This window comes from Dermacentor andersoni, chromosome 3 (assembly GCF_023375885.2).
Source record: "Dermacentor andersoni chromosome 3, qqDerAnde1_hic_scaffold, whole genome shotgun sequence".
Lineage (NCBI taxonomy): Eukaryota > Metazoa > Arthropoda > Arachnida > Ixodida > Ixodidae > Dermacentor > Dermacentor andersoni.
Genome location: NC_092816.1, coordinates 102,423,770 through 102,440,276, shown reverse-complemented (window position 1 = coordinate 102,440,276; position 16,507 = coordinate 102,423,770). Strand labels below are relative to the sequence as shown.

General features: G+C 43.5%; 1 protein-coding gene and 1 long non-coding RNA gene across 2 annotated transcripts in view; both read right to left on the bottom strand.

The window, feature by feature from the left end:
* LOC126541467 (nose resistant to fluoxetine protein 6-like) overlaps positions 1-16,507 on the bottom strand; it is a 98,690-nt gene that overhangs the window by 28,212 nt on the left and 53,971 nt on the right. The window lies entirely within an intron of this gene.
* Positions 262-4,134, bottom strand: LOC129387324 (uncharacterized). Its single transcript, XR_011893046.1, has 3 exons — positions 4,046-4,134; positions 1,692-1,776; positions 262-574 (listed from the first exon to the last, which is right to left on the bottom strand). It is a non-coding gene; the product is annotated as an uncharacterized lncRNA (long non-coding RNA).

The window sequence follows — 16,507 nt, the reverse complement described above, 5'->3', positions numbered from 1 at the left end:
CCTGGGGTTCTTTAACGTGCACCTAAATCTAAGTACACGGGTGTTTTCGCATTTCGACCAAAAGATGTGGTTGTAGCAATGAATTGTTTTAGGGAAAAAAGCAAGAAAAAGAAGCTGTTACCCTCTTCTCGTTCTTCCGTTTCTGATTCGGCTAGCAAAATTTGAAGTCTGAAGCATTCAAAAATGTTTGATGGCTGGTGGGAGGAGAAAACGAAACGAAGGAGGAGTTCTTCAGACAGCGGGAGTCTGGCCACGAGGTTTGATCAGCATAATGGGCTACATATAGAAGTGTGCGAAACAATATCTGAAGTTGAAACAAGTGCGTTCGTCTTCTCCATTTGTTTTTTGAGGCGGACTTCAATTTGCGCAGGTATAAAGATGTGTATATGAGAATATAAGTCCCAACATCTAAGACTGTGGTGTTATGACCCGCCGGTAAATGGCAATTCTCAACGAGGAAACAAAGGTTGTACGGTACGTACGGTATTCTTGCATTTTCTTTGGCAAGCGATCCGCCGAATAGTCCACCAAGGTGGCGGCCATCACGACGACTAGGAGGACGCATAGAAAGATGCTGCAAACAAAAAGACACGAAATATAACAGCAATTATACTAGAGTTTACGAGTGTGACAATTCTGCGACAAATGAGGCGCCATCTCGGCTCACTGCGTTGGAAGGCCGTGCTCCCACTCAGCTGGAATAGTCATTGTGTGTCATTAACAGTCCGCGGGCACCCCGTCGATGAGGAATCGTTTCAAGAATATCACTGAACTCCACGGTTTTGGAGTGCAGATGGCGAAATTTGATAAAAGAGTTATAGCTGAAGAATAGACGGGGGACCTTAATTGCGCACTTACTACTTTTCTTTAAGTGTGGCGCTGACCTCCACGTCGAGAATTTCAGTGAAAGACCAAGGGCACAAACGCTGAAGAACATGCTGGTCAAGTGGCCAGCACTGGTCACGTTTAAATTTAATTGGAAATGCGCTTTGGAATCGCAGATGTTTGATTTGTAGGAAGAAACTAAAAAACAAAATTTCTTGTATAACCTTGGCAATCATAAGAAAACTGCCACCAGCAACAGCGATGCATGTACGAAATGTTAAATCAATGTAATTTTTTCGAAATGGCAGTGTTTTGTCCAAGTATTCATTTGCAACTATTTTGTGAGGCTGAGGCATACCTGCTGCTATATGTTGTTTAGCTGACAACGAGAGTTCTTACAATGGGGAACTATTTGAGGTTCGATAAGCATGGACCATGCTGCACTCTCTGTCGAGTCTTCGAACCAAAATCGCAAGAATCCTTCAGCTTCTTGCGAAAAGCTCTGCCTGATGAGGTGGTATCCGCAAAAAAAAAAAAAAAAGGTATACCTTGAATAAACTAAGTGATTGAACGATTATGTATTTTTTGTTTCAATGGATGTTTGATTATCGGACTGTTTCGCTGATTGATTCAATGATTTATTTATTTATTTATTTATTTATTAATTAATTAATTAATTTATTTATTTATTTATTTATTTATTTGTTGAGCGAGCGAGCGAGCGAGCGAACTAAGCGTGCATGCAGAAAACTACTAACCAAGGAGTCCCAGGCTACTACTACTTACGGTAGCAGCAGTACTAAAAGAAGATTGAGTTTGGTTGTGAAATATCTATCTGAATATATAGGGCTTATGCATCAACGTACACTATGCCAATCTGCGTGTTGGTCCATGGCTCAGGGTCTGCAGTTACGCAGTTGGACACTTTCAGGCGAACTAGAGGTGGATTCACTGCAAACAAAATAAAATTGTAGGTCAGTGAGCTCAGTACAGGTAAAGACTAAACGTTAATCGTAAACGTTAATCGTAACTAGCACTCCTGTGCTTTTCAGTCACCCGAAGCTTTGAACAACATATACAATTACTGTTTGTGAAAACAAATGTTATCTGAAATGTCATTTTTTTTCGAACGCCTTTAAGAAGGTTATACGTATCATCATATCATATTGCGCTAAAAAAATGCAAACTGCTCACAGCTTTCGCAAAAGTAAGGCGACAGAACTCGAATTACTTTTACGAAAAGAATACATTCTAAGCAACTTTGAAAAGTAATGTATAACGGTTGCCAATCATTTGAATATACTACGGTATTCTATTTAGTTAATCACGAACCTTCAATAAAAAAAGCTTAGCTTACATGGCAAACAGGTATGCACACTGCAAGAGATAACATGATACCAATGCAATAGGTAACAATCTTGGAAATGAATAAATCAAGGTCACAGATTGTGAAGGTAGTTTGCGGAGTTCCACAGACAAGTATATTAAATACTCTATGGTTTACTCTGTATTAAAGGATGTGTTACGTAATAATTGTAGTGCACAGTTTATTATATATGCCTACGACACCAGCATTTCCTTTTCTCTTATTCACATAAATAGCTTCACATGTACACAGAGCACAATACTTTGCAGTATAATGGTTATCTAATAGCAGGACAATTTATTAGAGCTTTTACGAAGGTTACAGCTTTTTGTCCAATGAACAAAGAAATCCCTCCAACTGGTATACATTGTTTCAAACTGCAGTAGTATTGAACTTGTTCATCGATCATTTTATGCGGCTAGGCGCGGTACTTTCTGCAAATCTGTCATGGAATATTCGTGTAAATCTGTTTATCCAAAGGATTGCTCACATAACAGGAATAGTTAATCGCCTCAAGGATCTACACAGGTGAAATTACTTATCTATAATTCCTTGTTTTACTCTCCCTTAGCCTATTGTCTACAAGTGCAGGGTAACGCGAGCCAGCAAAAAAGAAAAAGAAGAATACGTACAATGAAAAAGCGGTTCATTCGTTGTGCTGATAATTCCCCTTATCGGACACCAATTGCCAATTTAATTATCAGTGATTGTCATTAGAATCCACCAGTTGGAGTACTATAGAATAAATGGTGCAATTCAAATTCGAATTAAACACAACCTGAAATAACTGACCGCAATTTCTTGTTTACCACCGAAAAAAACTGGGTTATAAGACAAGTCGTGCCGAAATATGAATGGTATAAGCAGCGGTTTGAAACTCCTAAATGCAACGCTTATGCTATATGTTATGCTGTCTTTACAATTAATATAATACTTTCATTTGTTTTCTTGCACTGCAAGCAAGTTACGCTTGAAAGCCGTAAGCGCGAGAGCATAACTTGATATTATATATACATTTTGCAATGTGCCGTTATATTTGCTGCCTTGTTACTTTAGCAATGCGCTCCCTAATTGTGTGTTTATTTTGATGTGATCTCCGATTATGTTTGTGCAGCTGTGAACCCTTTTACCTGGAGGCCGCGGGATGATCAAACTGCCGAATGGCAGATTTTATTCGCCGCTCCTCTGTCTGTTTAGGAAGTAGGAGAAATAAATTGATTAATTGATCGATTGCTTGGGTGACGTGGCCTTATGCGACGCCATCTGCCTCATTTTGTATTACAGTATGGGCTGTATTTATTAAAGCAGTCACAAAATTTGTGTCTAAATATTAGAGGGGAGCAATCGGGGATGACCTTAAGTTAGGAGTGTGCAGAAGGCCAGTAATTCCATGCAGTGCATACAGTTACAGTTTACATTACCTAAAACATGTAAAGTGCGAGTGCCATTGCTCAGAACATTTACAAACGCAGGCTTGATACTGCTTTCTCCAGCACCATTTCGAGAATGCTATCCGTACACGCGTTCATGCACAGAAGGAAGTCATTTCGAGCCATCACAATAATGTCCGCCCGTTGGAGATGGACGGCAGTCTGACTTTAGCTATGTACTCACACAAGCTCTAGTAACTACTACTAACGAATATGCAAGAAAAAGAAATCAGTACAAAACCACTGCAGTAGAATGATCGCAGGTTTCTATCTGTTCAATTAAATCGCTTTCTTCTCCTCACATTCGCTATAGCTGCACATCGTTGTAACGAGGTGTCCTGATTCGTCTGTTTTATATCACATGCGAGAAATTTATATCGATGCGCATCTGAAAACGCCAAGTGAATTGATGTTCACGACGTACCCATGTTCACTAAAGCTTGCAAGTCTTGCTGGTTGCAATCCTCTGTAAAGCAAATCGCCATGCGAACAAGCGGAATATCTTTGGCGGTGAAGTAATTGCTAAAGTATTTCATCTGAAAAAAAAAGAAGAAAATTATGAGAAATTTATTGACGGTGAAAGATGCATTTCGCTTAACAACAGTAAGGTAGCTTTGACGCATCCGATAAACAAAAATGAATCGTAATTGAAGGAAACTGATTGCGGTGAAGCCGACCTATGCGGCACTAAATCATTATTCACAGAATGCGTTCACGCGGTGAACGCCGCTTTCATTTTTCAAGGTTTTGTTCCCGCTCTCTTTCAAACACACACATAAACGTAAGTTAGTGTACTAGCTCCGTCGGAGCTCTCGTTGGCATTGTCGTGATCTCGCGGTAATAACGCGCAAGCGCGGCGCACGCGTTGTGGCCAATCGCAACTTCAAGTAAACGCTCTCCACCTAGTGGCTGAGCTGAGAAACGGCCGATCCAGGTTCAGCCTTAAAGCGAGAGAGAGTCTCCTATCACGGCATGCGCTGACTGCCTTGTTCGCAACTCATCCTCATGCAACCGCGTACAAGCCCAAAAATGTAAAAAAAAAACGGATATACAAAGTCTTTTGTTCTATGGAATTATGCGTCTGATCGCGGTGAAAAGACAGAAATGTATGATTTCATCTTTTCCCAAAGGAAGCAGACGACGCTCATTCGTTGGCAATTTGGACAAGAAACTTCCCTATTGAGAAAAGGTGTCACACTATGCTTGTTTGTTCTAAACACATCACTCGGGACTTTTTTCTTCCCGGCCAGAGGAACACTGTTTTATATTCGCTTATTTTAAATATCTTCCTGGCGTTTCAAACAGCGAAGTGTACTGCTTTGTTTGTGTGCTGGCACTTAAATGAATTATAGTGACGTACGCTTCAGCTTTGTTTGGTTTTGTTCGTTTACAGTTTACTGCCACAGCGTAAATGTTACCAATGCTTTAAGCAGCAGGAATATTGCGGCCAATGTACTTTTGCGTGCAGACACGGCGGCAGGAATGATAACTATCTCAGAAGGCCTAAAGTTAATCCTATAAATGTCACGCCGCGAGGAGAGATATCGCTTTCACGGAATTCTTTAATTTAGTTGTGCAAAATGAGGATGCTATTTGTTCGTTCAGCGCGGTGACCTGTCAGTTGATTTGGTCACAAGAAATTTGCGAGCAAGGAAAAACAGCACTCGTTCCAGCTTTGTAGCTTTCTACCTGTTCACAGCACTGCTAGTTCTCATTCCAACACTGTACGCACAGCTAAATTCCATTACAGCTACTTCAATTCGGTTCCAAGCCATGCACTTACAGTATTACAAGTGACTTTAGCCAAGAGAAAACCCTGGCTAAAGTTTGGAAGTTTGTTGGAAGAAACTCCACTTGGACCGATTGGTTGTTATTGATTTTTCTCGTTTCAATGAGGTTTAAGAATTTCTGCGGGCGACAGGTGTCTGCTGTGTTCCTGAGCCCAGACCCTGCCTCGTACATTCTGTACTGCAAGCACGAAGAAGCACTGGTAATGAGGCCCAGACAAGTTTCACGCGTATCAGCTAACTATAAAAAGAAAGGTGCCCCGCGACTCACAAACAGAACTAACATTGATTTTTATCTCATGACACACTGACCAGGTAAAATTACAGTTTTTATGCTCGCTCGATCAGTGAACAATATTCATATTCATCCTCTTAATGTACGGCAGGCGTTACTGCCTATATATTGCGAGATGCTGTATGTGATATACTAGAACGTGAGTCCTGGTGCGGAGGTGCCTACGGAGGTCGAAAACAGGCAAGCATCGTACCTGTACTAAGGGAGCAACGCCGCTAACTTGTATACTTGGGAGGGGCTCCCTACGCCCAAGCACTTCCTTTTCTTTGTACCCTGCAGTCCGCTTGAAAGGCTCTTCGTTTTTACAAATACCTGACGCAGATCGCTGGACAACCTGGACTTTAGCACGCACAGCGCAACCATTTCGGCAGTTTCGTCTCCGAAATCCTTGAGACCAATAAGAATAAGGTGATCATCAGCAAGGAGCATCTAGGCTTCGACAAAACACCTCCATCAACACCACACAAAAAAAAAAACATGAGCATAGCACGATGCTTCCTTAATCCTGGATGTTGTAGCCATCTTTGTTTAGCTAAACACTGTAGCCAGCACAAGTAACGGAATCTGGTGTTGCCAATCGAAGTTCTCTAGGGACGGCAAGCGCGTTTGGCTGCAAAAGTCACAAAGCCAACTGGACGCACCATCACTCAGCCCTCAATCGGTTCCGATTGAGCTAGGCAGCATTCTGGCTTCCACCGCTGGCTTGAAGGTTGTACGCACAAGTTAGATACCTGCTGAGCAGCAGCGTGCAAAGCGCACCATGGCGCATACACTGGTCGTAGCGGACCGGACAGTATACATAACGGTAAAATTTGTGTAATCCTTTCTCAAGAATGCAGATGATATTCTTTCGGTCTTATCTCGTGCACTATTGAGATGCGACACCTCCAACGCCGTTGTATGTGCTCCGCTCCTCATCATGCCAGCTTTCACAGACGACATCAGCGAGGCAGTAAATATTGAAGTCGCCTTCAATTCATCATCTACTGTCAAAGCTGTCAAATCTTCAAGCGATGTCTTTGCCTCATTCTTGAAACTATGGGGTAGGTACATAGGTTCCTGTCTCGCATCGCTTTAAGAAACCAGAAATAATGTTTGACCGATGTGGGAATCGAACCTCTGCTGCTATATCAAAGTGCATATATGCACACTCTTCTAGTTATTTGTGTATTACGCCTCTTGTTATGCCCGATATTTTCATATTTGGATTAGTTTTTTTTATTGCTGCGTCTTTCTTTTTTTCATCCTCTTGAGTACACTTGGGCTTAAGTTGTTTTCTGCGGTCTTTGGTCTACTGTTGTAATAACAATATTGTAGTACGTTGATTTTTTTTTCCATTTTGCTGTTCTACGGCTCCTCCTTTCATCGTTTATCCTAAATGATGATGATATATGCATTTTATTGGTGCTAAGGCCAGGAATGGCCAAAGAGCGCCAATATTTTACCTTGACAGGAGGTCGCAATAAATTCATGACTATGGGACCTTTTTTGTATTTATTTGTGTGAAAAGCTGTAACGATTGTGTGAAGTAACAAATATACAAATAAATTAGAAAGCTTAACGCAAATGAAATGCAAAAGAAAAGGGTGTCAACGAGACGTTCAATACTGGCGTCGTGTCTGCCTGTCATCTAGAGAAGCACTCGACGAAGAGGACAAAGCGCCCGCGGGTGGGATGAGAGTGTGGAATAAATATTTCAATTGCACAATTAATCGTGAAAGAGTTGAAAAATTATTCAGTGAAATTCTCGTAATTATTCAATTATGCACTTCGATTTGCAAACAATGCTCGCCTCCTCGAGTACTTTAGTTCAAGGATTAGAAGGGTGCTATCTGCCAAAGGAACAATTACAAAAAACACAAGAAAAACTGCATGGTGTTTAAACAAAACGCCGTTTACGAGCACAAGGTAGTTTAGGGGTCATCTAAGCTTTTATTTACTGTAGCAGCTCAATCTCCATAACAAAGCTGCTACACTGTCGTCACTTACCCTCGGGTGAAGGACGTCTGGCACGGCCAGAATCGCAGCCTCTGTGGCAGTTCCATTCTTGGAGTAGACAAGCAGGTTACAGTACTGGCCACGTGTCAGTACGTTTCCGTAATTGTCATGCACCACCGTCTCTAGGCACTCACCGAAAGCACCAAGGTCAACACGAGATCCCTGGAAGAGGCCGGTCGGGTACTTTCCGGACGCGTCGAACACTGCGCACAGAGTTGGTGCTTCCTCACTGTACTTCGCTGTTTTGTTAGGAACAGTGCTAAGTTTTTAAAGGGAAGAAATGTATGCTTATTTAAGACAGGAAAGAAAGAAAACGTTGTGGATTTCCGAGTTACCAGGAGTGTATAGACTTTTTTTGAGATATTCAGAGGCACCGCCAAATTGCACAAGCAGTGGCGCTATCGATGAGATGTCGCCATCATGGCTTAAATGAAGGGTTCCTGTTGATGTCAAGCGTATTCTTGGCGGCAGTTGCTGGTAGTTGTTTTCAAGCTCGCATGAAATAACACATAGCACATAAAGCGTAGCACATCCTCTGCAATACTTTTTAGGGCAGTGCGGTGAAAAGGCGAGGGTGGCCTTGTCGGCGCTGTAGCAGACGCCCGGAAACGGAAGCTCAAGAATAGAGGTGCGCAGTGATTTGCCGTATGGATATAGCCTCAACTACGGACATGCATGATGTGCGATCATGCTATCAGTTGACCGCACTTGTTTCACTTCTTTTCGTTTAATCCGAGCTTTAGTTCCTTTTCGCTCTCTTACGATGCCATAAGTTAAATGCGCTGCATATTTGGTGGTACGCTTATCTCAGCTAAAAACTTCTTGGCTACGAAAGTGCGTATGAACGGCGCAGCTTAGTGAATGCCACCCCAGGTGTTTTGATTTCCACTGGTTGCGCCGCTAATTGTTCAGAAAGAAAGCGCGAACACGGAACGGATGTCTCACGCGGAGTGCATTCTGATGCGAATTCTCTAGCGGTGTTTGCGCGAGCAAAGCAGCGCCTGCGATGTGGCTCCGAAGCAGACGCCGGCTGTTTGTTTTCATATATCGTAAAATTTCTATTTCTTAAGCGCTATGCTTAACTTCTATTTTATTTGCTTTGATTCCACTTCAGCCTAGTGGATGTTATGCAGTATACCCCAGCGCTCGCCGCACGCCTTAGTAATGACGTCATTGGCGCACCCCGGCACACGCTACTATGGCGCCATCTCGTAGTGTCATACGGCACACTGCTTTCCTCCTCACTCTTTCGCTATACTCTGTTCCTCCGCTTTTTGCCACATGCTTTCACTCTAGATTCCTTTTTCGCTTTCCTCCTCCTTCTCTCTTCGCTATCGCCGTCTTTCATCCCCCACTGCGCTCCGCGTTCACTGTTTCATCCTTCACTGTGCTCGTTCGCTAGGTCACGCAGAGGGACACCGACGCCGATACTCAACGGAGGATTGGGCGCCTGAGAGCTTCGTTTTAAAATGTGGGCCAATCCCGCTGATTGCGCAGCCGCTCGCCTTGCTCTACTAGCCGCTATGTTGTACGTACAAGAAATAGACAGTGCGGTTTGGTGCTTGGAGAGCTCGCACACCCGCTAGGTGCCAAGAGAAGGGGGCGTATTCAAGAAGACCTCCTCGTTCTCGGGCGTTCTAGCCGGCCAGGCGTGACAGAATTGAGCTCCTAGAGAGCGAGGAAACTCTCCATGATCCTCACGGGGAACTTCAACGTGGACCTCTCGAACCTGGCCAGCCAGTGCTTACCACATTACATGACGAGAATGCCTGGCGTCACTCTAAACACCACAAACCGAGTGCCCACTTTTCATCGTGGCGGTGTCCTACACCACTAGTTCACCTGAGGGGTTGATCTAGTCACTTGCAAGTACGTCTCGTGACTCAGTACACATAGAACGCTCCTATCTATACTGCATAACATCCACTAGGCTGAAGTGGGATCGAATCAAATAAAATAGAAGTTAAGCATAGCATTTAAGAAATAGAAATTTTACAGAAATTTGCGTCATACACACCTTCCAAAAATGGTAGCATGACATAGATAATAATCAAAGATAATTTCTGAGTTAATGTTGTTTTTCTTTTTTCACGAAAGGTAGCGAAAAAATTGGCTGAATTGGCTCTTAGCGAGCGGGATAGGAACCTTATAAGCTGCAAGAATATGAAAACTGATATTTTTTCTGCCTTGTTCGATCGGTTCTCTGTGAAGCGCTGACATAGTGTTTTCACAAATAGCCGACGTATTATGTGCGCGATCGCTTTTAAATATTACTGGCTTATATTGCAAAAGAGGCAATGAAGAAACACAAAGATTATGTGTAACGTTAGTTTGCCAAGCGCAGTACTTCTTTTGTAGAACCACGCGATCTGCCTCATACAGGAGGCTAACGCAGACTCAGCGTAATATACTTAAAATGTGGGAGAACGATGTCGGTGGCTGACGCAAACATTTCATAGCGATTGGCACTTATGTGTTTCAGGACGGAGCTGGTTTGACCGTGCAAGAGCACTACTATGCTTCATTTTTACGCCAAGCGATCAGATAGTGAAATATGTTTCCAATTCACGCTGGCAAGTCATAGAAGCCGCTTCTCTTCATCGAGTGGAAAACGACAGACCCATAACAATTCTGAACGTCGCATGTTTGCGCATCCAAGAGAAATTTCCGCATCCTCTAGTTGCTGCCACACCTAATGGCTGCCTTACAGGCTGCCTTGCAGGTCGCCTTGCACACCAGAGCGTCAGCTTTCACTGTCGCAGCTGTAGAAAAAGAAATGCAGCAGACTTGTGCCACCTTGCAGAATCACAACCCGATTCCCCAGTGCCCGGAGAAGCTGTTTCCTTGAGTTCTGCCATAAGAATATTAGTTGCCTTTAACTAAACCACATACCATAATATGTTGCCAATATATATCTTATGACTGGTTCGTTTGAAACATTGGCCACATAACGCTTTTGAACACTTATTAAAAAGTTTTTACGGAATTGTGAGTAAAAGGTGTCGTGCCGAGTTTTGCACCAATATATAGGTATGGATACCCCCCCGGTGCTTCAGCATATTGCGAGGCTTAACATCGTGGAGGAGCGACTAATCCCGCCTCGCCTTCCATTTATGTGCTTACGACGTTTGGCGCACGGCAATGGACAGTTCGCCATTAAGACGCCTACATACACAGATTCGCTGGTCATCCGCCTTTACTGAGTTGAATAGCATTCAATTTTTCTTTTTTCAGAAAGGGTCGAAGATACCCAGATACGCCAAATCCGTTTGATGTCCGCTAGAATGTCTTGTCTTCAAAAGGTCTCGTTGAACCAACTTACACCACCCAGAACCAACTTGTATGGCAAGACTTGCCACACGGTCATGCGATCGTTTCTGCTGGCAGAATCGAATTCACCGAAATGGCGACAAGTACACTCATACGAAAATCGGGAAATATGGCACGCCCTTTTCATGTTCGTCGAACAGTGCGCAATTTAGTATTTCGCACAACAAGTTTTACCATATTCTTCCTGTAAAAACGCATGTGTCGACGTACTCAGCAAAACATACAGGCGCATTCCTGTGGACTTCAGGGATGCTCCATACAGAGAGCCTGGGAACTTCTGACTTTATATTTTAATACAGTTTTCGACACGACATTAAAAAATAGATAAATAAATCCACATATCTAGGTGTCCCATCCCCTGCTGCTCCGGATACGTTCTACAAAAAAAAGTTCCGGAAATGGTGGGGCACTGTAAGTTACACTCAGTACACTTGTCCATGGGCATTGCTCTACGATACCCCGATAGCCAAATCATAGGCTGTCAAACCTAATTTTAATAACTTCACATGGAGACATGGCAGCTGCATGTGTAATGCGCTCAAATGGATAAAGGCTCTTATTCTCATCCTCGTCATCAACATCGTATTGATGGAAATAAAATTATTATTATTATTATTATTATTATTATTATTATTATTATTATTATTATTATTATTATTTCGTTGTTCTCAGAGCCCGTTCACTGTACAATTATAGCCACCCAGCCCTGTTCCATATAGCATTTTCTTTCTGACCTTCCACTGTGAGAAGAATGTGGAAGAGCGAGTGAACGTTGGGGGAGGAAGGCGCGGGGGAAAGCAAGCTCTTTCGCTCACGTCTTAGTGCCCACGGCTCGAAGTTGAGGAAGGCCCGCACGAATCTCAGAAGGGCAATACTGCACTCCGGCCGCACCTCGGCCTCCAGCATCTTCCTTTTCAGGGAGGCTGGCATGCTTGCGAAGCCACGCCCAACTGTTTCTCGAAGCTCTCCCAGGAAATCTGATGCATTGGCTTGCTCCACACTAGTGGCCATCGTCTTGGTTGTGAACACAGTCGCTCCCGAAGAAGCGCTGCCCGAATCTTTCTGAAAGATTTCTGCAAGTGAGGCTTGACTCAGCCACGGCAGCAAGAAGAACACCGCAGTGGCAAGTGCCCGCCCTTTCACTGATGTCTGGCAACCTCCGCATCTTGGCGGCGTCATGGAGGTCATGGCGAGCAAATACCTTGAAGTGGAAAGAAAATATACGCGTTTTTCTTTCTTTAACATACCATTGGCGACAGAAATTAACTCATTTAAGAGTGGTTCGCTATTAATTAGAAGTGGTGCGCAAATTAACAAGCACACAGACGAAGGAAGCTGGAGCTCTAGGCTTTTAGGCGTTCGTACGGTCTCCTTCATCTGTGTACGTTTTCATTTTCACCCATCTTCTATAGATATGCATCACGAACTAGCCCAGCAAGAAGTACTCTAGTATTTCGGTTATGCACTTGCTTGGCAAATAAAATGTTATGTGCCATTGTTTGTTGAATTGGTTAATGAATTGTTATCGTTCCCTTTCAAGACATTTTCCTCCTGCCTTCTTTGTTGCGTATTATTTCTATGGAATTGATAAGTCTTGCAAGATATATTCCACTTTAACGGCAGTTCTAATGTCGAGTTTAACTTGAAAGCGCACCTTGAGTCGAAATCTTTGGTCTTTTACGTTATTGAACCGCATTTAGAACATGAATAAACGAGAAATCAAGACATGATGATTGGCTTCCTATTTGTTGTGAGGTAGAGCTATAGTCACCTGACTGTTCACACACACTTGCAGGAGAAGCTAGACAGAGCTGCAACGTCGTGACCAAATATGCAGAATATAAAGTGTGGACTACTAAACAAATATATCACACCAAGTGAACTAATAATTTGAGCACTCTAACGATTAATATTGTTTTCTGTATTCTGTTTCCTGTTCTTTTTTATTTGGCCTATTACTTTTGTGTAATAGGACACACGACAAATGCGTGTCCTTGTATTCCTTTTTGTACTTTACTACGCTGTTGTCATCCTTCCATCACACAACCCTCCCCGCCCCTTCTCTTAAATACAGCCTTTGGCACCTTAGGAGAAAATAATTGAAATGAAACTGTCATTGAACGTGGTTGCCTGGAAACAACGCAATAGACTTGAGAAGACGAAGTCATTATGGAAATGATATAGTCGAGACTTCGTATTATTTATTTATTTTTATTTATTTTGTTCTTTATGTTTTATTTATTTATTTATTTATTCATTTATTTATTTATTGTTGCAAAATACCTTAAATGGCCAAACGGGAATTGCGTAAGGTGGTATTCACAGAAATTCAGATTGTACGAACTCCCTAATTATACAGTCATTATACAAACACAACAGAAAGAACGAGGAGTAGGGACTCAGTAATAACATCCTAATAAACTAGTTACCTCAGTGATAGACTAGTTTCGATTAATAGCAAACAAGCAAAACTATTACACGCAAGTGCTACGAGAAAATAAGCGTGTAACACGTAACAGAGACATGTGTCTCTCGATATGTGAGACATATCGTACGTAGCCAAAAACATCGTTAACAAGAATATACACGCGAAAGAGAAACGAAGGGACGAGTGCTGTGCAAAGCTTCTCCCCATTGCATGGAGATTCCTACTGAAGACGTTATGCGAGACACAGCGAGAGATTCGCAGTAGTTAAACAATAATATTGTTTTACAGCGAGCAGAGAAGATGAAAAAAAAAACGTTATGTAAAAGGCACCCTTCCTAACAACAAGCTTGAAGTTCCCAGGAAATACACACATCACTTTTCAACGGACCGAATGGTGTGAAACAATGGAATAGGTGTACAGGACGAAGAACTACAAGATACCTTTTTGTCAGGCCCAGGAATGCTGAACTACTTTTGGACTGTTATACTGCCCAGAAGGTGCATGATCGCATGGGCTGAGCTTGTCAAGACGCACCAAAGGCGACCGAATGCACAATGTCGAGTAATAAAAACAAATGCTAATGGGAAGGCCGAAGTGGTCTTGTTATACGCAGGGGTGAACATGAAACTCTCGCCCTCATCCTCGGCACTCTTGTTCTGGCGCGAGGCGGTGTCTGTGATTTGTATTCGTGATCCGCTTGCATTTTTCCCACGGTTATTTCCTGGTAATGCCGACGCATTGACTACTGCTGGGCACTGGGCCATAAAATTATTGTCATCATCCTCTTCTGTTTTTCTGGCCGTTTGCACCTTTCAAAATGCGGCATGCGTAAGCAATGACTCGAATATGATTGAATTGAAATGTTGGGTTTTGCCTGCCAAAGCCATGATTTAATTATCAGACATGCCCAAGTAGGGGACACCGGATTAATTTTGACAAGCAGGAGATCTTTAGCGTGATCCCAACGCCCGTGAAACAGGCGTTTTTGCATCCAGCCCCCCATCGTAATGCGGCAATCAAGGCCTCGATTCAATCCCGCGACCTTGTGGTTAGCAGCGCAACGCCATAGCCGCAGAGCCACTGCGGCAGGTTACTCTAAAAATGCGATTCTAAAATTAAAAGACGGTTGCTTCGTACACCTCCCGTAAGCGATGCCGACCACGGTGTGACGGGTGACATGTGGTAATTAGCCACTAATAAACACAAATGAAATAATTACCTTTTTATACGTTTAGTTTCAGCAGGCTCAACGTAATTGGGAAACTAAAGCAAGCTCCCCTAGAAACCATATCAACCTTCGCATCTTCGAAAATACGACTGCCCGCAGAGCTGTAACACGACAAATTTCGTCTATCAGAGCACGCAACACCGAAATTGGGAGGCTGCCCCGAACGCAACGCCGCGCCCTCGAGGCGACGTTCAGATTAAGCCCGCCCAGCAGTGGGCCGTCAGCGCCCTGCGGTTACGTGCTCCTCGCTGTCGCAGAGTGCTGGCTGCCCTCCGCTAGATGAACGTCCCCTACGTACTGTGATTTCGACAGCTCCATAATTATTTAGGACCTTATAGGCGTGACACCTGGCAAGTGTAAACTCGGGACCCGGACACACACACACACAAGCACACACACTCACAAGCGCGCGCGCACACACACACACGCACACACACGCACACACGTACACACGCACACACACACACACACACACACACACACGCGCACGCACACGCACACGCACATGCACATGCACACGCACATGCATATGCACATGCACATGCACACACACACACGCACACGCACGCACATGCACACGCACGCGCACACACACACAAAGTCATGAAAGGAATCGTTTGAGCGCCTATAGTCCTTTCCTAGCTGCTCAGGCTTTGAACAATACCTTTTGAGGTGCAACTCGGGCACCGTGCCCGGAATTAGAATGCGCTGCTGTTATATGTGTGCGACAAACGGGAACTTTACCGATAATTTCCGTCCCCTCAAGGGGACTACGTGCGAATGCGGCTTTGTCGTAGAACCCACATCGCGCAAACTTGTGGCACCGATAGCTTCATGTTTTCGCAAGGATTACGAGCAGCCAAGTTCGACGTCCTTCGCGCATGTCCCACTCAATGCCGTATGCATTAGCTTATACTGCATGAATAGTGAGCGGGGCCACTTTGAGTGGTAACAGGACAACGAAGGCGAGAGAGATGGAAAGATGGAGCCAGTTCACTTTTCTGTTGTCGCCAATAATGAATGTTTTGCCGCTATGTGCTAAATACAATGAGATGGATTTCTCAGGTGTAATTGGTGGCTGGCGATGGTTTCTTGCAGCTTCATTTGATCGAGAATAGAAAGCCCTCTTTTTGGTATCCCTTGGGTTCGCTGTACTTATTAACCAACAGCCATCGACACTTTTGTCGGCGCGTTTTCGTTGCCATCAAGGCGCGCGAAGATATGCCTTCTGCTGTTTGTATTGTGGATAGCAAATTGTTGTGTGAATACAGGGTAATTTTTGGTAGCTGTGGCAACATAGACCGCAATTACTTGCAGTAGTTTGAAAAGTAATGCCGCGCTTGGTTAAAGCTATGCCATCGATTGAAAGAGCGATAAGCTACGCCCTTGAAAGAATGCTATTTGGTTTACTACGAACACATGCCCAGATGGACCAAGTGCTCAGTTGGCCCTTAAGATAAATTGGGAGGTAATATTTACATCTGTCTACATGGGATTTCTGTTGCTTTATGCATTTATTTCGCAAGCAGGCTAATTACCATAAACTGACTACTACAGCTCACAAACGAAGGGGAAAGAAGGCGCTTTGCCTGGTACACGGCCACTGAATAGGTATAAACACCTATCAAAATATAGGAAACAACTGTTGCATGCTAGATTTCTCGCGTTTATCGGTGCAAGTATTAAGAAGCACTGCACAAGTGTCAGCTTTCCTTCACAGATTTCTTATATTCAGCGTGTGCTGTAGCATAGATCTGGTGCGCCAAAGCAACCACTTGATACATTTTTTTACCTGTCATAAAATTCAAACCAAAGTTTA